Consider the following 27,618-nt stretch of genomic DNA (forward strand, 5'->3'; position numbering starts at 1 on the left):
GAAAGGAAGAGGATTAAAGTAGCTAGTAGCTTATCTAACTCGTATTCGAGCTCACAACCATTACAAAGCATCTCAAATTTAAGCCCTAGCTCCCTCTCTTCCTTTCTTGTTCTTATTTTTTCTTGTTCTTTGTTTCTTTGTCTCTTGTTTCGTTTCTTTCCCTTTTTTTTCTTTGTTTTTGTGTTATCTTCTTTAAAAAAAACTGAACTAAACAAATTGGGGAAAATTTCAAGGAAGGGCCAAACTCTTTTTGTTATAACACAAAAGATCAGGATAACTTTGGTAATTTTTTTCATAATTACAAATAAAATAAAACCAAACTTTTGCTTAGTAAAATTAGAACTCTGAACCTTTATCAAATTATTATAAATTTTAATTTAATTATCTATATTTTAAATTAAATCTGGGTCTTAAAAAATTTTAGAATGTTACATTCTCCCCTCCTTTAAAAGGATTTTTATCCAAAAAATCTAAACCAACACAAAACTGAAGAGAGAATCATACCTAGAGAAACGACTATGGATACTCCTTCCTCATTTGATCCCAAGTCTCTCAGATTGCATCTCCCAAAGCTATCCCTTTCTAGATCACTTTTCTCAACTAGATTGTCTTATTCGTGAGCTACTTATCCTTATCATCCACAATATGATCTGGTTTAGTTTGGTAAGTTAAATTCTCCTAAATTTCAAGCTCTTTAGGTTCTATCATATGCGATAGGTCTAGCTATTGCTTCTTTAGCAATGACACATGAAACACATTGTGTAAATTTATTAATTGAGGCAGCAACACTAACTGATAAGCTACTGGCCCAACCTTTTTCAAAACCTCAAAAGGACCCATATACCAAGGAGATAACTTTTTAGTCTAAATTGAGCATCCAACACCCATCAACAGGGAAACCTTAAGAAACATGTGATCCCCAACCATAAAAGATAGGTCCATACGATGATTATCAGCATAAATTTTCTATCTATTTTGCATCATAAGAAGCTTTTGTTGGATCAATTTGATTTTCTCTATAGTTTTATCTATCACATTTGATCCTATCAATGTCCTTTCACTTAGCTCATACTAACAAAGAGGCAATCTATATCATCTACCATACAGTGCCTCCTAAGGAACCATTTGAATATTGATGTGATAACTATTATTATAAGCAAATTCTACCAGAAGCAAATGCTTATCTTAGCTTCCCTGAAGCTCTAGGGCACATGATCTCAACATATCCTCTAATGTCTAGATCATCTACTCAGTCTATCTATCAGTTTGTGGATGATAGGATGTACTGAACTTCAAATCCATGCCTATAGCCCTCTGTATAGGCTTCTATAAATTTGATGTAAATCGAGGATCACTATATGAAACAATATCCCTTGATACCCTGTGTAGTCGCACAATCTTTCTAATGTAGATCTTGGCATGCTTTTCAAATGTATAGGTAGTCTTGACTAGTAAGAAGTGTGTCGACTTGGTCAAACGGTCTACAATCACCTAGATAGAGTCAAAACTAGCCTGTGTTTTTAGCAGACTAGATACAAAATCTACTAAATAATGTCCCATTTCCATTTAGGAATCTCTAGAGGTCGTAACAACCCCCATGGCTTTTGGTGGTTTATGTTGACCTTTTGATAGGTCAAATACTTACTAACATAGTTTGTGACATTCTTTTTTATACCTGGCCACCACTAGTAATGCTACATGTCATGGTACATCTTGGTAGCATTACCAGGATGAAGGTGTAGCTATTACAATGCACCTCATCTAATAATTGCTTTTGAATAGACTCATTATTAGGAACATACACCCTACCTTTGGAAACCATATACCCGTAATCACTAAACTAATAGTCTGTTATGTCACCAATCTTGATATCTTGACTTATCTTTATTAAAACTGGATCTTTATGCTGTGCATCCCTTATCTCTTTCTAAAATTCATTGAAAATAACTATAGTCTTAGGACTATTTAAGGTGAACTCAGTCATATCTAAACAATTAGATAGGCCACATGTAAGGTCTTATGACTAAGAGCATCTTCTACCACATTTGCTTTTCTCAGATGATACTTAAATTTAAAATTATAATCTTTATGAAACTCTATTAAGTGTTTTTGTCTTATGTTCAGTTCTTTTTAATCCATTAGGTACTTGAAACTTTTATGGTCATTCAAGATCCTAAACTCTGTTCTATAAAGATAATGATGCCAGATCTTCAGCGCAAGGACCACCACAGCCAACTTTAGGTCATGTACAGATAATTCTACTTATGTGGCCTAAGCTATCGAGATGCATATACCACTACTCTCTCATCTTTCATTAAAATAAAACCAAGATCCTTATAAGAGGTATTAGTATACACATCATAAGGCTTTTAAGGATATGAAATTACTAACATTGAAATTGTCATTAATTTTTCTTTCAACTCAATTAAGGCTATCTTACACTTATCATCCTAGATAAATGGCCTATCATTCCTTGTGAGCCTGGTCAAAGGCATCAAAATCTAGGTGAAACCCTTAATAAAATGGTGGTAGTAACTTGCTAACCCTAGGAAATTACAAATCTCTATAATTAATTTTAGTCTCTCCTATTGCAAGACTACTTCAACCTTTTATGGATCAACCGCAATACTATTTACTAACACGATATATCCCAAGAGTTTAACCTCTATCATCTAAAACTCGCTCTTACTGAGCTTGGCATATAGCTTATGATCTCACAGAAACCTTAGGATAGTCCTCAAATGTCTAGCAACTACTCCTCATCTTTGGAGTATATTAATATATTATCAATAAAAATCACTACAAATTGATATATGAAAGGCTGAAAGATGTAGTTTGTATAGTATATGAAAACCATAGGCATATTAGTCAACCTAAATGGCATAACCAAGAACTCATAATAGGCATATTGAGTCCTGAATGCTATCTTCACTACATCCTAACCCTCAGTTGGTGGTACCTTAAATGAAAATCAATCTTAGAGAAAACTGTGATACTAACCAACTAATCCAAAAGATTATCGAGGTAAGGCAATGGGTACTTGTTCTTCACCGTAACCTTATTCAACTGCCTACAATTGATACACAATCTTAAACTATTATCCTTCTTTTTCACAAATAAGATAGGGGACTCTTGAGGAGAAATAATGGGTCTAATAAATCCCTTTCCTAATAGCTTCTTAAGATACTTCTTCAATTCAACAAGGTCTGAAAGAGCCATTCTGTAAGGAGCCTTTGGAATTGGCTACGTCCTTAGCACTAGGTCAATTAAGAATTCAACCTTATACTCGGGAGGTAATCCTAATAGGTCCTTTAAGAATACCTTTGGGAACCCCTTAACAACATCAATTTTATCCACTTTACTTGCCTCAGACCCTTGGGTAGCAAGCACTACCATATAAGCCTTACAACCTTGCTCAATTGCTTCTTAGCTTGTAAAGAAGAAAGAAAATAAGAATAACCAAGGTATTCCTTGATCACTTTGGTACTTTTGCCAAAGTCATGGCCTTAGCCACATAATCCAAGACAATACTATAAGCTATCAGCCAGTTTGTGCCAATGATTAAATCTATCCCTTAGATAGGCAATTTCATCACATTCACCCAAGTTGACCACCCATTAAAAATCATCTTAGTCTTACACACCATGCTGGATTGACTGACCAAACTAAAAGTAGAGGAAACTTCTATATCATAGGGCAATTGCTGTAACATCTCAAATTTATAATTCTACATTAATGATTAATTATCTAATGAATTAGTGATTTAATGTGGGATTAGGATTTTGGATAGTGGAATGTTATATTAATTCATTAGGGTGTTATATAGACAGATATGAGCAAAAGAGTGAAGTCCCATGGTAGAACGTGTGACTGCAATAAAGATTTCCCTCATTGTGCCACGTGCTGCGGCGCATGGTGTAAAACTTTGATAAGTAAGGTCGTGGAAACTCGTGAAAAACAAAAAGGAAATAAGGAGGAAAGGGTTTTGGTATGGAGAAGAGTCTAAGCTATACTAGGGCATTAAACTTTGGGAGCAAGGATAATGTTTCCAACCTGTTACTTATTGGGTAAGTCTCGTACTGCCTTAACCTCCGATTCTACCCTATTTTCTCTTAGTTTTAACTAGTGAGAAATTGAATTCAGAAGTTTTAAGGAGTTAATTTCTTACCCTATAGTAATAAAAAGGTTCTCCGAAACTAAACTAGTACTTTGTGAGCAGTTTGAATCGAAACGATAAAGCTTTGAAGCTATAAGCATAATTTAGCCTAACCTAGAGAGAGTAGTAAAAGAAAGTTTGATTGTAAGGAAGATAGTGGTTGTAGTGAGTGATAGTTAAGCATTATGCTTGTGAGCGAATGTGAATTGTGAAAGTGAAAGTGATTTGACGTTAAGTTGTGGTAAATGGCACATTTTGTCAATAGAGTTATTGACTCTGGGTGTCTAAATTGTGTAGATTCTAGCGTGTGACACACAAATAGTAGAGAGAGATTTGAGTAAGAAAATTACATGGGTAACCCTTTCTGTCGGACAGAAGGGTTGAAGTAACTATATATTTTATTGTTTATTAACTATTATAATTGTGTAGAAGTAAATACAAAATGAAGAATTTGTTGTCTTAAGTTTTATGCATGATTTGACATTGTAAACAGTTTTAGCATGAAAATTGATTGGTGAAATGAAATTTGAAATGTTATTGGTTTTGATTGATATATATATGTTATGCATAAAAGAATGAAATGTGGAAATGTGAAAGAGCATAGAATTGCATAAAAAGGGCATAATCATAGAGGGTGGGAGTTCATTTAGGATATGTAGGGATGTGTGTGTATGGAGATAGGAGTGAAAAATCCATATAGTCAGACTGGCACTATAGGACATCTAGTATAGCATTATAGAGGCTGTTGCCATGGGTAATTTGGTATAGCATACTATGTGATTGTTACCATGGGACATCCAGCTAGTCTGGCAAGTCCCTAGTGCCTGTTAGGGTGCAGTTAGGAGTCAGCGATACCTCTATCACAAGTGTGTAAAGAGAGAAACTAGAGTCTATAGGTGAGTTAGATTACCTTTAGCCATGTGTTTCTACCCCCCAAAGTGTGCTCGGGTTAATGAGTAATTGATCTAGTAGAGCCTATAGTTTCATGTCAGGGACCATGGGAGGTTTAATGGCTATTTGATCATACTAGTGTGTATTTATAGGAATTACTTTGAAAAGATGAAATTTCTTCCTATATATATATATAATATTACCTTAGTTTTGTTGCTTTGGCATGGTTATTTATGATAATAGACATTTAACAAACTATATTAGTTATTAAGATTTTTATCTCACCCGTAGTTATTTATATTATTAGGTTTTGATAGTGGTGGTATAAAGGGGAAAGACATAGGTTGAGTTGAAACTTCTCTCTAAAGCCTTTGTAAGAATTTGGTGTAATGAATTTGTATATTAGTTGTGAACTTGTGTATAAGTTGTCATAAGATTCAATGCATGAGCATAAAATGGTGATTGTGGCATATTTTGTTGATTTTGGTTCCCTAGCCTTTTGTATGCATGTGAATGGTGAAATGATTAAGTAGGCTAGTAAATAAATGTGTAAATGTGTAGATATGAGGTGTACTTGATATGTATGTAAATACATGGCCTCGTATGAGATTGAAATGAATAAATGTGATTTGGCCCAAAGTGTGATATGGGCAGTTTATAGGCCAATTGTGTGTGTAAGTGTTGTATTGTTTATATGAATGGTCAATCAAGTGTATGGTCTATTTAAATGTGGTTAAGGTCTAAAAAGTGGGTAATGATATATGATTTTGAAATTGAGATGCTTGAGTGGTAAATTTTGACTTAAAATGATCAAAATGCACTTGGGTGTACAACTTTTAAATGGGATATTGAATTGAAATGAAATTAATGTCATTAGTTAGGTTCTAAAACAAGTTTTATGTGGGAGCTTAAACTACCCCAATCAGACATCAGGTGCAGAATTGGCGAACATTGAAAGTTCACACTAGAATATGCAAAATAACAGCAAATTCAGGTATGTGTGCCGCAGTGCATGTATAGTATGCCACGGTGTACAGCATAAAGAGTCATGCTTTGGTCTCTGTGCCATATACCATGGTACATGTGGCACGTGGCACAGCACACCGTCCCAATTTTGACCTAATTTTATTGAAATACACATGTTCTCTTAGTCTTGGATACACCTATATAAATTCTTTCACTATGTAATGTTTTATAATTTAAGTAATTTATGAAATAATTTTGAAAATATTTTCTTAGGATCCCAAAGTTTTCAAATTAAATTATTTTAGATTGATTAGTAAATTAAGTAGTGGAGCACATGGTAATGTTAGTAAGGGTATTATAAATTACTCAACAGGCATACCCATTCTATTTAAGCATTCGGTAGAAATAAAAGAATGAGTAGCACCACAATTAAATAAGGCTTTTAAATCAAGGCCACACAAATAAAAACCATACTAATGATCAGATTTAATGACTTTCTAGCCTCCTCCTAAGATACCATATACACTTATCAAGAACCTTATTCCTCTAATTTGAGCTCTTATGCAATCAAGGCAGTAATAGATTAAGTAGCCTAATTTTCCACATTTAAACTAAGCAAAGCAATGACTAGAAACCTTGCCATGTTTATTGCAAGGTGACCTCACTGTGCTCAAAATCAAAGCTTAACTGGCCTATGAAGAACATGTTGAAGCATTCCTAGAGAAACTGGAACCTCCAGACCTCATATTACCACCTTGATTATCTTGAACTCTTGAATCCCTTTTTAAATTTTGATTACTAGAAGAAGACCTAGCTTTAAAAGAGCTACTAGAAGAAGAACTAGAGCTAAAACCCACTCTTTTAGATACACCATGAATAGGAGCCAATCTAAAAGAAAATTGGCCTTTTGCTAGCCTTAGTGAGCGGCAATCCTTAAATGTTTACACATTTTATCATATGTCGTATTGCTTAGCAAAGACAGCTACTAGTGTTACTTTGGTCTTATCTTTTCAAATAACCTTTGATTGAAATTTAGGTATGTTGAGCACTTATAGAGTTAGCCTCATCTTTCCACTTGCTATCATTAATTAAGTATTTGGATATGTTGAGAACTTAGATAGTTGATTGAATTTCATTGTAAAGGTCTCCTCATTTGAGTCCTCCTACTGAAAAGCATGATATTCTACTTTCTCATCTCTAAAAGCTAGTGGGAAGTGAAAATCATAAAACATTTCCTTAAATTTGACCCAAGCAATAGATCTACCATTTGTGGGGTCACTAGAATCCCACTAATGCTTGGCTTTATTAATAAGCTGCATCGTAGACAAGACAACCCTCTTGCTTAGATGCATATCTTACTATAATAAATAATTTCTCCATTCAATCCAACCACTCCTGAGCTTTCCCATCAAGTATAGTACCACCATATGTGGTTAGATTGGAGTGAGAGAATTCCTTCTAAGGTCCGGATATGTCATCTTCTTGATTATCAGCAACTGGTTCATGAGCTCCCACAACACTAGAAGCACCCTGCCCAGTTATAGAACATATTTGTTACTACATCAATTAGGACTACTTTATTGATTTTTTATCATCTCAAAGTGCACACATTGTATTAGATTTAGAAAATCGTCGAAGTTTCTAGGTTTAGTACACTAAGGGCGTTTTGGTCCAAAAATGAACTTTTGAGAAAATGTACAAGAAAAATTGAAAAAAAGAATTTTATGTCCAAACAATGAGTGGTCAAATTATATTTTTGAAATTTATTTTAGTTTGGGAGTAATTAAATAAAAAGTCAATACTTTCTTAAGTGTGCTAGTTTGACCTAGTTTTTGATTTCCCTTTGTGTGAAAATTTTTATATAACTTGATACAGCTTGAAACCTGGTTATTTTAAAATTCTCCCTTCTAAATATGAATTTAATTTTTTTACTTTTATTAGATCTTATTATGTTAAATATTATTTAATTGAATTATGTGATTTATGTGATATAGGTGGCACACGACTTGTGCATCAATTGAGCAATTGAAGTCAACACTCCTTAAGGTCAAAGCTCAGCATTTGGGCATGAATTATGCTGCATTTGGGAGATTAAATCAGATTAAATAATGTAGATGACATACATATGAGAAATTACACACACATTGGAATTATCTACAAGCTAACAGGAGGATGTCACCTTGCAAGTATGACAAGACTCCCATTTTCTTTTAATTTCTTTTTCTATTTTTTAATTGATGCTTTAGCTAAACGAAAATCCAATTACATGCCATTCAGCCCACCAATTTAGATCAACAAGCCATTCATTTTATCTTTCTCATTTTTTAAGTGTTCTTCATTTTCTCTTCTCTCTACACCATAAATTTTGTCCAGCCCTTATTTCTCCCTCTTTTCATCATCAAATCTACTCAATTTTTCCACCATTCTCTTCTTCACTCGTGGCTGATCAAACCCCTATCACCTAGAAGAAGAATTGAAGCTCAATTAATCAAGATGCAAGGAGCAACCCTACGGCTGCTACGTGTTCTTGGAGGAAGCAAGATGTTCTTAACGTTTTATAGCTAGATTCTTCATAGAATCTTAGGAGAGAGTTGATGAAAGAGGATTTTTGAAGTGTTCACTTGGCTAAGCTCAATTATTTCTTCATCTTGTTTCAATTTCATTTGAGTACTATGACTATAGTTGATTGTAGTTCAATTTAACTTAGTTTCATAATTTGTGATAATTAGTTGTATTGGAACACGATTGTTGAATTAATTTTTATTCCCTTTAGCTATTGGAATTTTCATCACTTAGAGCAATATCATGCCAATGTGATTTTTCAAGGGATTTTTAGTCTAGCATTAACTTTGCATATGTTATGTTTGATTAAATGCTTAAGTTTTATAGTTTTATACTTGAGTTACCTATGAACCATGGCTGTTAGAAGTGAAATTTAATTAAACACTTAGTTAATTTTAGAGATAAGCTAGTAATACAACTTAAGGGCTTGTTATGAGCACTTAGGGAGTTGAATTAGTGAAGCTAAGTTGCTTGAGATAATTGTCTTAAGTAAACATTGCTTTCTAGTAAAGGAAGAAAGGTTGAGTGAGCTGCCACACTTGATTAGAGACTAGAATTCTTCCATTAACAACACCATAGATTCCTAGCTTAATAGAAAAGCCAACCACCACATTCTTAGGTTTAGTTTGCACTTAATTTCATTATGTAATTAGTTAACAAACTTTATCTAATGGTTAATCTATTCACTAAGTTTTCTAGCCTAGGTAGCTAGAACCTCTTCCTTGAGAGAAGACCTAGGGTTGACCTAAGCACTACATTTTGGTTAGCTTTAGTTAAATTTGAGGGTTGAGTGACACAACCGCATCACCTGGCATCTAGGTTAACATACTGATTTGGAATAGCACGACCTCTGAGATTTTGCTTATGTCCACCATCACTTCAAGCAGCCTAGCCATTGTAACATCTAAAATTTTTAATTCTAGAATAAATTGCTAATTAAAGGATAAATTAGTTAAAAATGATTAATTAATGGTACAAAACTAGAAAAGAAAGAAACTTTCTGGAGGAACTTTTTTATTCTCTAATAAAATTACTGACATTACATTAAAAGTATGGCCCTATTTATACTGTCATGGGGTAAACAAAAGCAGAAGAATTAAAATGAAGGTTGCACACATTACAATTAGATTTTATTAATTGTTCTTAACTTGGGACATTTTTAAACTTTAATGGATGATGTGAATGTGGTGCAGAACTCAGGCTTTCATTTCAACCATAGCTCGCTTCTATTTCATCCTCCCCAAGTTTGATGGAACTTGCCCTCAAGTCAAATTCAATATCATTCTCAATGAAAATTAGCAATAGTAAAGGTGTCAAACACTCCATAAGAACTAAGCAATTTCACCTTATAAGTATTATTGTTGATCTTTTGCACAATCGTGAATGGACCATCAGCTCGTGGGGATAGCTTGGCTTGTGGTTGTTTAGGAAAATATTCCTTTCTCAAATGTATCCAAACCAAGTCTCTCACATTAAAATTTTGATGTTTCTGACACTTGTCACATTGAGTTTTGTATCTCAAGTTCTACTTCTGTATTTGTTCACAAACTTGTTCATGCAACTTCTTGATTTCCTTAGCCTTTGAGTCAACATCATAACTATATTGCTACTTATTAAGTGAAGGGGTTAAGTCTAGCAGACTAAGAGGATAAGTGCCATAAATAACTTCGAACAGACACTTCCAGTTGCTTGGTTGACATAGTTATTTTAGGTAAATTCAACTTGAGAAAGAACGAGGTCTTACTGCTTCAAATTCTTCCTCATGAAACTACAAAGAAGATTGTTAAGAACCTTATTTATAGCTTCAGTTTGACAATTCATCTGGGGATGACTAACATTGTTAAATTGGAGCTTAATTCCCATTTTCTTCTATAACATCTACTAAAAGTGGCTGAGAAACTTCACATCACGATCAAAAGTGATAGTCTTGAGAATTCCATAAAAATGAACAATCTCTTTAAAGTATAAATTTGCTACTCAAACGGCGTCATTAGTCTTTTGGCATAGAATGAAATGGACCATTTTTTAGAAACGATCCATGACTACCATGAAAGAATCTTTTTGCCTCTAAGTTTGTGGTAAACCTAGAATAAAATCCATACTCACATCTTCCCAAGGTGCTTCTAGAATTGGCAGTGGAATGTATAATCTCGTGTTTTGACTCTTGGCTATAACCAAATGACATATTTTGCACCTTTACATATGCCAATTGACATCTCGTTCAAGTCCTGGCCAATAGAAATTCTCTTTGACTAGATCAACTATTTTGTCTCTATTGAAATGACCAGTTAGTCCTCTATCATGAGCTTCCTAAATTATGGCTTCTCTCAAGGAACCTTATGGAATGCATAGGGTTTTAGCTCAAAATAGAAACCCATTATGTCTGTAAAATTGGTGGAAATATTGATTTGCCATTGCTTCCTACATCCTTAAAAACTAGGATCATCCTAATGCAGCTTTTTAACAAGTTCAAACCTAAAAACTTTGGATTGCATTGTTATGAGCAATACATGCGATGACTAAGAGCATCAGCTATAGAGTTCAAAGTTTTAGCCTTATGCTTGATAAGGAATGGATAAGACTATAAGAGTTCACTCCAACGGGCATACTTATGGGTAATCTTATGTTGAGAATTTAAATACTTGAGGGTTTCATGATTAGAAAAGAGTATGACCTCTTTGTTTAGGAGATAGTTACTCCAATGTTGGAGAGCTCGAACAACGACATAGAATTCTTTATCATAGGTAGAATACCTAAGCTTAGCATCATTGAACTTTTTACTGAAAAAAGGTGATGGGTGTAACATCCTGAATTTCTCAATCTTCATATTAGTGGTTAATTAAAGGTAAAGTAGTAATTAGTATGGGATTAGAGATTCAGATGATTACTTAGTGATTTGACTTATTGGTGTGTTGTATGAACAGATACAGGTGTGAGGAGTACATTTGATTCAAAACAAGTGTGCGTGGTGAGAATAAATCTCATTATATCATGCATCGCGGCTTGTGCTGTATGCTCGCGGTGCATGGACTAGAAAATCACATCTTAAGTTGTGAAATCTAGTGATTTTTAAAAGTGAAATTTTATAAACACATGAGAGAAAGAGAGAAGAAGGGTTGAGAAGTTAGAGGAAGCTATTTTAGGCCGTTGGAAGGTACTTTGGATTGATTACTTATTAGGTAAGCTACATATAACTCTTACCTTCAATTCTATATAAATTTCTCTAGAAATGAGTTATAGGAAAATTGATTTGATGGAATTTAAAGGGTTTAGTTTTTTTCCTAATAGTAATAAAAAGGTTCTTGAGAGTTAAATTAGAGCTCTATGACTGGTTTAAAGCTAAATAGTAAAACTTTAAACTCGTAGACTCAATTTCAACCCTTAGAGAGAGAAAGTTAGGGCAAAAATCTTGTTTAAATGAAATAAGACTAGTTAAGGTGATGTAAAGTAGTAATTGCATAGTAATAGATAAATGAAAAAGAGTTTACGGATGAATATAGCCCTAAGTAATAAATATGACTTTTTGGTCAAAATGGACCAAATGTGTTCAAATTGGCATATTGGACATGTGAGTAGAGAAAAGAAGCTTGAGATAAGTTGTTGTAATTGTTGAAATCCACAGGTAACCTTTCTAGTGATAGAAGAGTTGAGTTAGCTAAATAACTTTCTTTGTTTGACTATTTATTGTAACAATATGTTAATATGCTATATAGTGCATGAACTTGTTTTGGATTAAGCATGATTTATAGTATTGTGTAAATGTTACATGAAATAGCTTTTGATTGACTAAAAGTATTGAAATGGGCGTTTTCAAATGACATTTTAATATATATATATATATATATATTATAAGAGAAAATGTGTAAAATGGTAAATGGGAACCTTAAATGATTCGAAAAGCATGACCATAAGGTTGGAAGTTCACCCGAGTGGAGGAGATAATAAAGATCATGTGGCAAGGTTTCCTTAGTACCCAACAGGGTGCGGTGTTAGAAACAATTCTCCTTAGTGTCTTGTAAGGTATAGTATTGGCAAAGATCTTCTTAGTGCCTATTAAGGTACGGTGTTCGAGTTGAAAGACGCCTTAGTGTCTTTGTGATACAGTGTTGGAGTCAACGATGCCCTATTATGTGTATTGGGAAAACCATAGTTCATATGTGAATTAGTACATCTTTAGCTGAGTAATTCTACTACTACAGGTGAGTTCAAGGCTAATGAGAGTGTATATTAGTCTAAGATGATCCTATTATTTCTTGTTAGGGTGATTTGGAGGTTCAATCAGTAATGATCATGCTATGAGATATTATGAGATGTTTTGAGATATTGTGGAATATTGTACATAAGAAAGTGGTGAAATACGGAACATTGATTAGACTTAAGCAAATATGTGATATATATCATGTTAATGAGATTTTAGAGGGTATAATATGTTTTGTTTCCATATAGTTGCATGTGATAGTCAATAGAAGTGAGTTATTCTATTATTGAGATTTTTATCTCACCCCCATGGTTACATATTTTCAAGACTAGGAAGTGATCAGGGTAAGGGAAGAGAGTCTTGACCAGCTTGAGTTGTGAAGCCATGTATACTCATTGTGTAATGAAATGAACTAAGATTTTATATATATAAGTGTAAATGAGTTGCCATAGGGTTGCATGCATGACTTAACTAATTACTTTTGTGGAATCTTAGCCCAATTATATGTATTTATGATGAAATGAATTAAGGGCTATGATTGTGATGATATGTGTTGAAATTGTGCATATATGTTAATGAATCTTAAGCCCAAGTAAGAAATTATGATAAAATGAGTAATTTGGGGCTAAGATTGAGTATTACATGTGTTATGAATATGAGTGTATATGAATGTATTGAGAAAAGGCCTAATAGGCTATATTATGCCAAGTATTGGACAATTGTGCAAGTTTGTGAAAATGTGAAAATTGACCATAAAAGGGTCAAATTTCAATATATGTGGAATTGTGATAAATTATGGTCAATTAGGTGTATTAGGTCCTTTTGGACTTGATTCAAGGCTTAGTGCAGAGAGAAGGGCATCGATTTGAGTGCTTGGGTATGTAAATTTTTCAAAAAAAGTGACTTTTTACATTCAGATGTCTAAGTTTTGATTGGACCATTAGATTATGTCCAAACATATCTCATTATTTAGCTTATGAGTTAAGCTACGTGTGGGCGATTGAATCATTCTGAATGGATATCGTATGCGAAAATGACACACATTAAAAGTTCATCATTTTTGCTATCAAAATGACAGCAGAAAATTGGACAGGCATGCCGTGGAGCATGGTGACACATGCTGTAGCGCATGATAGAACAGGCTGAGCGTATGGCTTTGTGCCATATGTTGTGGTGCACGTACTACATGTCGCGACACATGGATCAATTCCTAACTTGATTTTTGTGATTACAAAAGCATACATTTGAATAGGGAATGCTCATGGGTTGTGTTTACTAGGTGTTAGATAATTATGTAATTGCTTCCACTGTGTATTCTCTAATAGGATATGATTTTACAAAATAAGTATTTTGCCAAAGCTTTTCAAATGAGTTTTATTTATTGTAATTGATGTGTTAATGTAGTAACATTGTTAAACTTCTCTTGTATCTGGAGGATATAGAGGGAGGTTACAATAGGATGGCCCTCTTGGCTTAAGACAACACCAATGCCAGTGTTGGAAGCATCACAGCTAACTTTAAACACTTGGTCAAAATTGGGAAGTGATAGGACGAAAGCTTTAGTCAACTACTTCTTAAGCTCCTCCAAACTTTTATGAGCTTGCTCTGTCCATTAAAATTTATGGCCTTTGATGCAATCTATAAGTGGTGCAGTAATAGAGCTAAAATTATAGATGAACCTCCTGTAGAAAGAAGCTAATCCGTGGAAGCTTCAAAACTCTTGAATAGATCTTGGAATTAGCCAGCTATTAATAGCTGCAACTTTGCTTGGATCACTCGAACACCCTTTGTGATTATAATGTAACCTAAGAACACAACTTTATTGGTAAGGAAGGTGCATTTCTTGAGGTTGGCATGAAGCTTATGTTCTCCCAATGCTTACAAGACTTGCCATAAGTGCTTTAAGTGTTCTTCCTAACTCTTGCTATAAATAAGAATGTTCTCAAAGTAAACAATAATAAATTTTCTAATGAAGGGTCTCAATACCTGATTTGTTAAGTGATAAATGTGCTAAATACATTTGGCAAGCCAAAAGGCATCACATTCCACTCATACAAGCCATCTCAATCTTAAAAAATATCTTCCACTCACCTCTTAGCCAAAATTTGATTTGGTGGTATTCATTATGAAGGTTAATTTTGGAAAAGGTAATGGCACCATGTAGTTGGTCTAATATATCATTGAGTCAGGGTATTAAAAATTGATATTTGATAGTGATCTTATTGATAACTCGACAACCAATACACATTCTCCAACTCCTATCTTTCTTAGGTAGTAGAAGAATAGGTACTCATCGTTTACCTTAAGTACTAGAATGAAACTCATCATTTGGGCTTCGGACTTCATCACCTTAAACTCCTCCTTGGTCATTAAAGACACTAATAGTTTAGATTCCCTTGAAGATTGGCTAATCTCACTGGGCGTGAGGGGTGCTAATGTGAACTTGACACCATCTTTCATGAACAAATAGGTGTTTGCACACCCTTTATGCATAGCATGTTGTTCATATTGCCATGGTCTCCCTAAAAGATGGTGGCATGCATCTATAGGAATAACATTACACAAAATTTTATCACAATACCTATTCTCAATAGAAAAAGTCATAAGGCATTGCTTGGAAACTTTTTCCTCATTCTCCTTATTAAGCTAGTGAAACTTGTATGGATATGGATGGTCTTACATTAGCAACTTCAATTTCTCCACCATCTAGTTAGACAATACATTTCATAGCTTTCATTATCAACAATGACATCATAAACTTTCCTTGGGCTATGCAACGAGTATGAAAAATGTTGCATCGTAGCCAAGGTCCTTCTTTAACTGCAGTTGCATTCAAACTTCGTCTAATCACTAATGCTTCACCTTGATCTACAGGCATAACCTTCTCATCATATATTAGATCAGTTTCATAGGACTCAATCTCCTCCTTCTCTTCTTCAGGTGCTTTATACACTTGCTCTTCCCTAATGGTGACAACTGTTCGGGTAGGATAATCCATAACAATATAGCCAAATCCTTGGCATTTGAAGCACTTGGGTGCTTTAGAGTGAGATTCCTTGGCAACATTTATTGGTGGCTCGTGCATAGTGATAGATTATGGCTTGCTTGAGTGGCTGGACTGTTGAAACTCTACCTTAGGAGGATGAATAACCCTTGGAGGAAGAGGGCTAGAAAGATGATCTCTTGGGCATTAGCTTCTCTACATGAATGGTAGATGATAGGGATTGTTACTTGCCTTCAAAATTAAATTAAAGCTAACCTTAATGTAATATTGGGCCAACCCTAGGTCATCTCCCAAGGAATGATTTTAAGTCTAATTTAAAGTTATCTAATGAAATAAATCAACTAAAGTTTGAAGTTGGTTAACTAATTGCTAACCTAATTATCTAGTGAGTTAAACTAGAAAACTAATCCTAATTGTGAATGAAGTGGCTTCCCTATTCAAGTCAAAACCTTAAGGTGTTGCTAATAGAAGAATCCTAATTCTTAATCAAACAAGGCAACTAACTCAACTCCTCTTCCTTGACTAAAAAACATAACTATCTCAAGTACCTTAGCTTCACTAATTCAATTCCCTAAGTGCTATTACAACCCCCTAGGTAACCTTATTAGCTTAGCTCTAAAATTATCCAAGTGTTTAGTTAAAACTCATTCTCAAATGCCACTGTCCAAAGCTGTACCTAAGCTTAAAACTATGAAAGCTCAAGCAACTCATCAAGTATTCACCACACAATTACATGCTAGGCTAATACAAGACATTCATCCATTGAAATCACATATTACCATGCAAATTCATAGAGTGGACGAAATTATAGCAGAAACAAGAGCATGAAATTCAACTAAAAAATCTTGTTTCAACATTACAAATTACAAACAACCATGAAACTAAAATCAAATTGAACCACAATCAACAATAGTCATAGTTTTCTAATGAAATTGAAACAAAATGAAGAAATAGTTAAGCTTAGCCAAGTAAAAACTTCAAAACTCCTTTTCCATCAAATCTCCCCTAGGATTCCATGAATATTCTAGCTAAAAAACATCAAGAAATCTTGCTTCCACTAAGAACTCTAAGTGGCCAAGTAGGTTGCTCCATAGTCTTAATGAATTGAGCTCAAATCTTCTTCCCAAGTATTTGGGGTAGGGTCTTCCTTGAGAGAGGAGAAGAATCGTAGAAGAATTGAGTAGATTTGATGGTGAAAGTTGGAAGAAAAGGTGGCTGGATGTGCTAGAGTGTAGAGAGAAAAAAATGGAGAAAATAAAGAACGTTTGTAATGCCCTCACTGACATTACCATACGTTCTACTACAAAATTTACTAATTACTTCTAATCCTTGAATTAAAAATTGTTAAAACATTGGGATCCCAATAAAAGATTTTTAGAAAATATTTTATAATCATTTGGGTTATTCAACCCCATACACAATTACATACACAGCGGAAGCATACAGATTGGGTACATCAAAAGTCAAGAAAACATGTGCATCACTTAAAAATAAAGTAAAAAATTACACAGTGCATCGTAGCTTATGCCATATGCACTACGGCATGTGGCATAGAGGCCATAATCGCCTGCTTTATATCGTGCACCGTGGTATGCGAGTACATGTGTCACAGCACACATACTTGAATTTACTGTCAAATGGTAGTTTCGGATATGAAATTTAGATGCGTGCCATTTCCACATACGGAGTCCAATTGGGATGGTTCAAACTCCCACACAAAGCTTATTTCGAAATATAACTAATGACACTAGTTTCATCCCAATATGATATTTCTATCAAAAATTGGACACTAAAGTGCACTTTGACCATTTCCTGTCAAAGTTTTGCCACTTAAGTATCTCAATTCAAAACCAAATGTCATTAGTCACTTTTTAGGCCTTGACCAAGTCCAAATGGACAAAATACCCCTAATTGTCCATACATAAGCACAATATACACAACCTACACAAATTTGGCCTATAATTTGCCCATTTTACACTTTGGACCAAAACTACATTTTTACATTTCTAATATTATATATGGCCAAATCACTCCGTTTAATCTCCACCCATTTCATACACACACATAATTATATCTATCCACTAGCCTTTCTAGTCATCTTCTCATTCACACCATACAAGGCTAGGGAGTTCAAAATCATAAAAGCATACCATATTCATATCTAATGCACATGTACAAATCCTATAGCAACTTATACATACTTTTGGCTTATAATTTACAAATCATTACACCATATCTTACAAAGATTTATGCAAGAGATGTCAGCTCAGCCTATATCCTTTCCCTTTGACCTACTAGTACCAAGACTTGAAAAATGTAAATAACCACGAGTGAGATAAAAATCTCAGTAACCAAATATAGCTCATTAAATGTCTATTACCATAGATAACCATGAAAAAGTAGCTGACAACATTATGTTACACACACACACACACACACACACACACACATCACATATCAATACTAGATCATCTTTGTGGCATATAAATTACATTTCAAACACTTTTTCACCACAACATGATCAACTATCCACCAATCCTCTAAAGCTCCCTGACGTGAAACCATAAGCTCTTCTGAATAAACCACTTGTTGATCCGAGCTCACTTTTAGTGGTAGAACACCCAGCCAAAGGTAATCTAACCTACCTATAGACTATGGTTTCCCTCTTCACACACTTGCGATAGAGGTGTCGTTAACTCCTAACCACACCCTAACGGGCACTAGGGAGTTGCCAAACTGGCCGGATGTCCCATAGTAATAGTCCCTTAATATGTTGTACCGGATTGCCATGGTAACAGCCCAAATAATGCTGCAAACCGGATGTCCCATAGTGCCGGCCCGATCATATGGATTTTTCACTCATAAATCTTTACACACACAAAACCCCACATATCTTGGGTGAACTCCCACCCCCTATGATCATGCTCTTTCACAACTTTCACTATTTATACATCTTTCCACAATATATATATATACTCATGAAAAGTAAATAACTTTTCAATTCAATTCACAATACAAAGTTCATGCTAAAACTCATAAATACAATTTGATATTGGGATTCACTTTTACATAGTTATAATAGTTAATAAACATAATAAGCTATATGGTTACCTTTACCCTTTTGTTTGTTAGAAAGGGTTACCCGTGTAACCCTATTCAAGCTCCTCTCTCATAATTTGTGTATCATACACTAGAATCTACACAGAATTGGCATTCAAAATCAATTCCTCTATTGACTAAAAGTGCAAAATACCATAATTAAACACTTAATTGCTATTAAATCCACATTTCATACTCCATTATGCACATTACCATTAATCACCCCTCATTTCAAGCTTTAACATTTTCTAGTAATTTTCTCTCACTACTCTCTCTCTAGATTAGGGCAATTCTTGCCTAAAGCTTTAAAACTTTATCGTTTCAACTCTAACTAGTTATAAAGCACTAGTTTAACTCCAGAGAACTTTTTTCTTACTATCAGGTAAGAAATCAACTCCTTAAAACTCCTGAATTCACTTTCTCATTGATTTAGACTAATAGAAAATAGGGTAGATTTAGAGGTTAAGACAGTACGTGACTTTCCCAATAAGTAATAAGTTAGAAACACTATCCTTGCTCCTGATTTAGCTTTCCTTAACATAGCCTTAGCTCTTCTCCACTCTAGAACTCTCCTCCCACATTTCTCCCTTCTATTTTTTGAGCTAGACATGTCCTTATTAAACTAATTTTCTGCTCTATACACTGCGGTGCATCTGGCAGATGCATCGCAGCGTATGGCACAGTGAGGAAAATCCTCACTATGCACACCCGCTCTACTTCAAGACCTTACTTTTCTACTCATATTTGTTCATATAACATCCTAATGAGTCAATATATCACTTCACTACTCAGAACTTTAATATCTACATTAAATCACTAACTCATCTCTAATCAATCATGAACATAAGATTAGAAATTTGGGATGTTAAATGCCAAGAACAAGAGAGAGAAATTATGGAAGATGAGTGAATGGGTGAATGAATCTAATTTGGGACTCAAAATGGAATGCTCTTAGTGTTTCCCTTCAGCTGAATACTTAATTAAAAAATGGGAAAAGAAAATAAATGGGAGCCTTGTCACACTTGCAAGGTGGTACCCTCTTATTGGTTTATAGATAATTATAATGTGTGCCTAATTTTTCACGTGTCATCAACATTTCAAGCTAATTTAATCTCCTAAAAATATCATAAATCATGTTCAAATGCTTAGCCATTGACCTCAAGAAGTGTTGACCTCAATTTTCTAATCAATGCATATGCCACCTAGCTACCTATGTCATATAAATCACATAATTCAATTAAATAACATGTCACATAATAAAATCCAATTAATGTCTAGAATTAAATTCATAATTAGAAAGGATAATTTATTAAATTAACTAAGTTCTAGGATGCATAAAATTATATAAAAATTTTCACACAAAGTCAAACTGAAAACTAGGTCAAACTAAGACACTTTATAAAGTGTTGACTTTTATTTAATTACTCTCAAAATAAAATAAATTTTAAAAATATAATTTTACCACTCATCAACTAGATATAAAATTCAATTTTTTAATTTTTCTTGCACATTTTCTCAAAAGTTCATTTTTTGACCAAAATGCCCCTAATGCACTAAACTTAGAAACTTAGACAAAATTCCAAATAGAATGTAATGTGTACACTCTGAGGTGATAAATCATTAATAAAATGGTCCTAATTGACAAATAAAAGTATGTAACAGATGTATGCTATCACTAGACATATTACATTTTCCAAGGTCTAATATTGCTGAAGCTGGACTGGACAGCTGATGTTAGTGTTTAAGCCTGTAAGGTATCAGACTATTATTTGATCCTCCTTCTCCTAAATATCACACTTTAACATGAGTTGTTCAAACTCTCTGGTATACTCTTCTATAGATAAGGACTTCTATTAAATATTTTACTATCGGAGAAAGTTATCCTGGTGGTAATGGTCTGGTAGAAACTTCCTGGTGAATTAGCATTGCATTTTTTTCTTAGGCCTCAATCTTGTGCTTTCCTTATGTTCTTGTTTCCACCTGATGTTTTTCTACCAAATGAAGGCATGTTTCTTGAGTTTGAGAGCAACAATCTTGGCTTTCTGTGCATTTGGAATCTTCTTATATTTAAATACCCATTTAACAGTTTGAAACTAGTCTACAAACTCGTCTGGCTAGAGTCTTCCCTTAAATTTAGGAATGTCTACCTTAATGTCATTAGGATGGAATGGTTGTTTTCTAAGACGATTGCAGTTATCAGTAGATGATGAATTATTGCTTCTTGAATCTCATTCTAAGTTATCTCTGTTATTCTCTAATAAAGGTCACTACATTTCTACAATAGCTTTCAACTCCCATATCCTATTTCCCATCTTTCTCATTTTAACCTCCTGCACATTCCTACGTCTTGGAGGCATTTTGTTAGGTGTTAAGGCTAGGATAAGGAGCTTTTGAAAAAAAAATTTAAGGTAAAATGGGGAATTTGGTAAATTTGAGGGTAAATAGGAATATTGGAAAGGTTTAGGAGCAAAATGAAAATGTTATAATAGATATAGGGATAGAGTTAGAATTTTAGGAAGTATAGGGGCAAAATAGGGATTTCAAAAAGTACACGGGAAAAACAGAATTGCAAAAAGTATATGGAAAAAAGGAAATAGAGAAAGTTATGGTTAGGGTGTAGGATGACATGGCGAAATCTGGTTGGTCTAACATGTTAATTGGTCAGAATAAGTGACGTGGTAGGTGACGTGGTAGGTGACATCTGTGTCTTCAACCTCCATCTAGTGCATGCGGCATGTGGATCGATTAAAACAGCTCGTAGGCTTCCAACGGTTATGTGTGATGGCACATGACAGCATTTTTAGCTAGAGGTCGACTCCTATTTCATGTTTTTCAACCTTTTGAGCATGATTTTATGGTTAAAATTTTGAAAATGTGTTTGGAAAGACAACTTCGGAGGGTAGCAGTGAACTCCTTCACCAACGTCATTTTAAGTTTGCTTTCAAGGTGTTTTCAAGTGATTCCCTATCTCTGGCACCTTACTCTGACACCAAAAATGATACTGTGAACACTGTATTATGTCCAGGCATATTTTACATTCAATAAAAATAATAATAAATTTAACCAAAAATATATATATATATATATATATAAATGAAATTTAATCCCTTTTAGAATTATATATATATATATATATTTAAAAAAAAGTATATTCTAACAAAATAAAGATATTCTTACTTAATTCAAAATCAAATTTTTCTCTCTTAATCTGATTTTCAAAATCATGATTAACATAATATGAAAAATAAAAAAAAGAAAAGCATTAAAAAAAAGAAGAAGAGGCATCAACCATTAACAAAAAAAAAAAAAGAAAATGGTAATAATGATTAAGTGGATGAAACACTGAATAACTAGTGTTTTATCTTTAACCATGACCCCTAACCCTTCATTCAGACGCACACACACAGAAAAAAAAAAAAAGAGAGTAGAAGCATGCACAGAACACACACCTACACAGACTTTCGAACAGTCGCAGGACCAAAAAGAAGCAAAAGATAGAGGCTGAAGCGTGCACACAAAACACATAGCAGAGACGCAGAGGAAAGCGGATATGAACTAAAGGTTTAAACACTAGAAAATTTAGTGTTTAGCCAATAGTCCAGCTCTTCGTCCAGCGCAGAACTAGAGAAAGAGAAAAGAAAAAAAACAGGGACCAAAGCTTGCACATGAAACACACGACCGAGAGACATGGGGAGCAGCTATAAAGGGCATCTTCCTCAGCATAGGACGTGCACACTTACATGAAAGATACAGAGAATAAGAAACCGAGAGTAGCAGACAGTAGACCTGAACTATTTAGCCACACGTTAGGTAAAACGTAGAACAGAGCAAAAACGCAGCACAAGAACACCATACTTTTCAGCTGAAAATGAGGACAGTGGAAAAGAAGATAAACACATAAAGGAGAGGAAGAAAGCTAATCTTTCAGCTGCACAGTAGAGATGCACGAGCAAAAGGGAAACACAGAGACAGAGGAAAACGTAGAAAGCAATTTCACAAACACACACGCAACCAGAAACTCAGAGAAAAGAAAAAGGAAACGTACACGGCAAGAGGAAGGAGGAGCTTCAGCTATAAAAGAGGGCACTTGTGCAAGAAGGGAAGGGGATGAGAGTAGCAGTCTGAGGAAGAGGAACACCGAAAGCGAGAACGCAAAGAGAAGAGGGAGAACATACAAGGAAAACAGAGCACAAAAAGAAAAAAAGAGCACCAAAAGAGAGAAGAAATCGAGAGAAGAGAAGAGAGACCGAGAACATGAGGGAGAGAAGAGAACCAGACTAGACAAAAAAAAATACAGAGTAACGGACGAGAAGAAAAAGGAAGAGGAAAGAGAGACCGAGAACACCAGAGAGAAGGAGACTGAGAACGAGAAAAAACTAAGGAGGAGAGGGAGCTTGCTCCAAGAGGCGAGAAAACTAACAGGGTTATGCATGAGTACAACATTTACCCTTTGAACTATGCAAGAGGACTGAATTCCTATAGCCTGGACATAGTTGGCCATCTCGGTCTGAGTAGCCATATGCCTATTCCCTGTTTCTCGTAGTCTTGCAGTTGGACCTTGAAGGTATTTCTTCTTTCTCTTTATTTATTATCATGCCTAATAGTTTGATCATTTACCTGATTGATGGAAAGGTTTTGTTCTTGTTATTATCATTTGCATTCATGAAGAAAGCTAATACAGGAAGGACTTGTTCTTCTTGAGCCTTAAACAAATTACACCTTTATTTGTGAATAATAGTGAGAATTTAACATCTTATTAGGTTTGCCATGAAATTATGATATTTATATGATATGAGAAATTCACAAGAAATAAATTGAGTGTTGATGATATAGATAACATGTAAATCGTATTTGTTGTAATTGTTGGATGTTATCACCACTACTTTCATTGTTTCCTTTTAAAAATCTTATCTAAGCATTAAGCCTTTTTTTAAAAAAAAAAAACCTTAAAGAATACGCTTTTAAATTAAGAGAGGGAGTGAAATGTCAAAATAGTTTATCTCTTTATTCTTTCCATTGTCTTTGTTATATGGATTATTTAGCCAACCATAATATTATGCACCGATTGCAAAATGCAAATATCTTGATTATTTATTTGTTGTGAGATTTTAAGAATCTCCATAGGCATTTAAAATAATCTTATATCATGAAAATCAATAAGATTTCACATATATGAGGATTAATTTCGTATAAAATATGGGTTTCAAAAGGTCCATCATTAAAATTAACTCTTTTTATATACAATTTAAATCAATAAAATATATTTAAATCCAATGAGAGATTTCAAGAATCCTCGTTGAGATTTAAATTAAGTACGTCATCGTGTGGGATAATAAATCCTCGCAGATGATGTGATTATCACTTTGTATACAGTAAATAAATAAATAATTTTTGTAAATAAAATTATAAACGTTTTTAATAAAATTAATTAATCAAATTAAGGTATTCAATCTTTTGGTCATATGAGATTTTTGAATATCCATAGACCTTTAGAACAATATCTTACCATGAAAGTCAATAAGACTTCGCAGGTATAGCAATTAGGATTTTTATGCTTAAAAATATAAATTGTATAATTACGCATTAAAATATATTTAAAATATATGGTCCTTTATGGTGTGAGGATTTTGAATCTCCGTAGATATTTAGGATAATCTTATTACCATAAAAGTCAATAAGGCTTTGCAGGTATAATGATTAAGAGTCTTTAAAAAAAAAGGTATATATGTGTGAATGCACTAAAAAAATAATAATGATATTATTAATATTTAAAAATCCAAGTAAATAAACCAAGTTGTTAAACTCTTTTATCTTGTGAGAGTTTGGATTCTCCGCAGACATAAAAATAATTGCATTACTGTATAAACCAATAAGGTTCTGCAGGTACCAGAATTAAATTCCCAATCATAAAACATAAAAGAAAAATAATTTTAAACTCTTTTCTCTCTTTATTCTAAAAAAAATTCAAAAAATTGAAAAAATAATTGAAATTAAATCACTTTTTGCAATTTAAAACACACATATCAAAATTTCAGAAATTTATTTTATTTGCAAAATGGTAAGCTATTTCTAATTAATTTCTCTTCAAAAATATATATATATATATATATCTTCATCCATAAACAATTACCAAGGACAAACTACGTGGACTTTGATCCCTATCACAGGGTACGTAGGCCTCAGAGCCAGATTCTGAGTCAAGTCCTCCCGTAAATAAATAAACATTTCTCGCTTAATTCTTATTTTTTTATATCAAACACATGAATATAAAAGGGATAATTAAAATAATTTTAAAACCATATTTATATAGCACAACAAACTTCAGGTAACCGTTCTTACGAATGGGTGTTGTGGGGTGCCTAACACCTTCTCCATACTCAATTGACTCCTGAACCTATTTTCTGTTTTCGCAGACCACCCTTATCCACCTTTAAATGGTTTTCCGAGATTTTCCTCAAAATCTTGGTGGCGACTCCCATTTCTCCGTTCTTCCTTCTGAAGGCCGGAACCTTCGCTCTCGTGCCGTTCGCATCGCATTTCTGGGTGTGATAGTTGGCAACTCCATTGGGGACTTAGAGAGTCAAGCCTATATAAGTTTGTTGTGTTCCAAAAATAATATGGTTTTTCTTTTTTACTATTATCCTTTTTAATTTTTGTCTGCTTTTTCCCTTATTATTCCTCTTCTCTATCTTTTAATTTGTTTTATAATATGTCTTAGGATAGATAACAGATGGAATGAATTCTAGGATAGAAGACTCTTATTTGTACATATATTTATCTCTTCGTTTGACTTGATTGGTAGATAAGGGATGGGGAATATTAGATTTGCATACTCTTACCCTCACACACATAATGAGCCCTATACCCGAGTCTAAGGGAGCCTTAGGTTAGCAAAAGTTGGTAACAGTTTTCCTGAGGAATGTTCATATTCCCGGAGATTACTATGAAAACTTCGCCCGAGTTATTACTTATTTATTAAGTTTACTCCCTGAAGTGTTGAAAAGCTCTCGGAGGAATAAATTTATTAAATGAGGTTTCTATCTTCATGGTGGAAGCAGCTTGGTTGCCCATGCTAGGATTGTTAGATCAAACCAAGAACTTTGCACATAATAAGTCAAGCTTGCTAGTATCCCTATAGTATGTGGATAAAGTGCTCCTGAGATATCCTGCCTAAGGATAATATTTGATGTAAAAAAAAACTTTGTTCCACGTCATTTCCTTAAACAAAGAATAGATAGCGAATTTATCAATATTAAAAGATACTATTTAGATTATAACTATTCTATAAAGCCATCAGTAATATATATATATATATATATATATGTGTCATTTAATTGGTAGGCATTTTTTCTTAAAGAGCAGTAAGGAATCAGAGGAGTGAGTAAGATTGTTAATAAGTTAGTATTAATTAATTAGGCTTGTAAAAAAGGAAAAAAAACATTAACCATAATTATGAAAATACTCCATCTCATGTAAAATAAACTATAGTTTTTATTCCCCTGAAATTCAATAAGGATTTGGAGGGATAGAAGCTATGATTAAATTATATTTGTGACATATTACCTTTTCATTTTCTTTTCATTTCTTATTTTAATAGGAAATAAAGTTGATTGTTAGGAAAGGTTAGCATACAAGTGAAAAGCACAATGAATGTCATGGATGCAATTCCAACGGGAGTAGTGTATAGAGGCAAGGGAATAAGGTTGGAGGCAATGATGGAAACATTAGACGACTTGAAAGAACTTTCTCAACACATCAAAAGAAATTCATTATCTGATTTCAGGAAGAAATATGGGGATCTTTTGAACTTGCTTTACGTACCAGCTAAAACTGATGCCATGATTGTTTTAGGGCAGTATTAAGATGATACATTGAGATGTTTTGCATTTCCAAACTTTCAACTTGCTCCTATAATAGAGGAATATGGAGCTTTCTTAGGGATGCCTCTTGAGGAAGGAGATCAAGTCTATAAATACCCAGGATAACTACCTTCACAAAATCAAATTGCCAAGCTTCTTGACCTAAATATTGAGGAGGTCAAATTGCTTTGTCCAGGAAAGGAGGAGGGGATTTGAAGGGCATTTATGGAGAAATACTTGGTCAAATTGGCTGAGTAGAAAAGATGGATTGTTTTCAATAGGGTTTTTGCTATGGTAATTTATGGAGTAATTCTATTCCCATTTGTTATAGGGATAATTGATTTACATGCAATCAGTGTATTTTACATGGTAGAATATCACCGAATTAACCCCGTACCAGCAATTCTGGCAGAAACCTACATGACTTTAAGCCACTGCCATGCCAAGAAAAAGGGAAGATTGAGGTGTTGCCTTCACTTATTAAATGTGTGGATCATGAATCACTTGTACGGAAAAGAATTCCAAGAAGGGAAATGGCATGATTCTTATAATCCACTTACTGCATTCAAGAATAAAGAAGGCAGGACCATATTAGACCGAAAAGGGTGGAGTGAAGTTTTTAATCAACTTTAAGAAGGAAGAGTTTATTGGAAATTGATATGGTGGATCAATGAGAAAATAATTTATTAATGCGGGGATTTCTTAAATGTTCCACTCATGGGGCCGCGGGGAGGAATAAACTACAATCCTGCATTATTATTGAGACAACTGGGTTTTTAAAAAAAATTCCTTTGGGAGAAGAAGTTCAGAGAATTCAATTCCTTCATGATGATGCCACAACTAAGAATCTAAGCCAAAAGGTGGCAAATGCATGGGGTAAAGT

Source organism: Prosopis cineraria, unplaced genomic scaffold (assembly GCF_029017545.1).
Source record: "Prosopis cineraria cultivar Desert tree isolate PC_DT_omini unplaced genomic scaffold, ASM2901754v1 PC9, whole genome shotgun sequence".
Taxonomy (NCBI): domain Eukaryota; kingdom Viridiplantae; phylum Streptophyta; class Magnoliopsida; order Fabales; family Fabaceae; genus Prosopis; species Prosopis cineraria.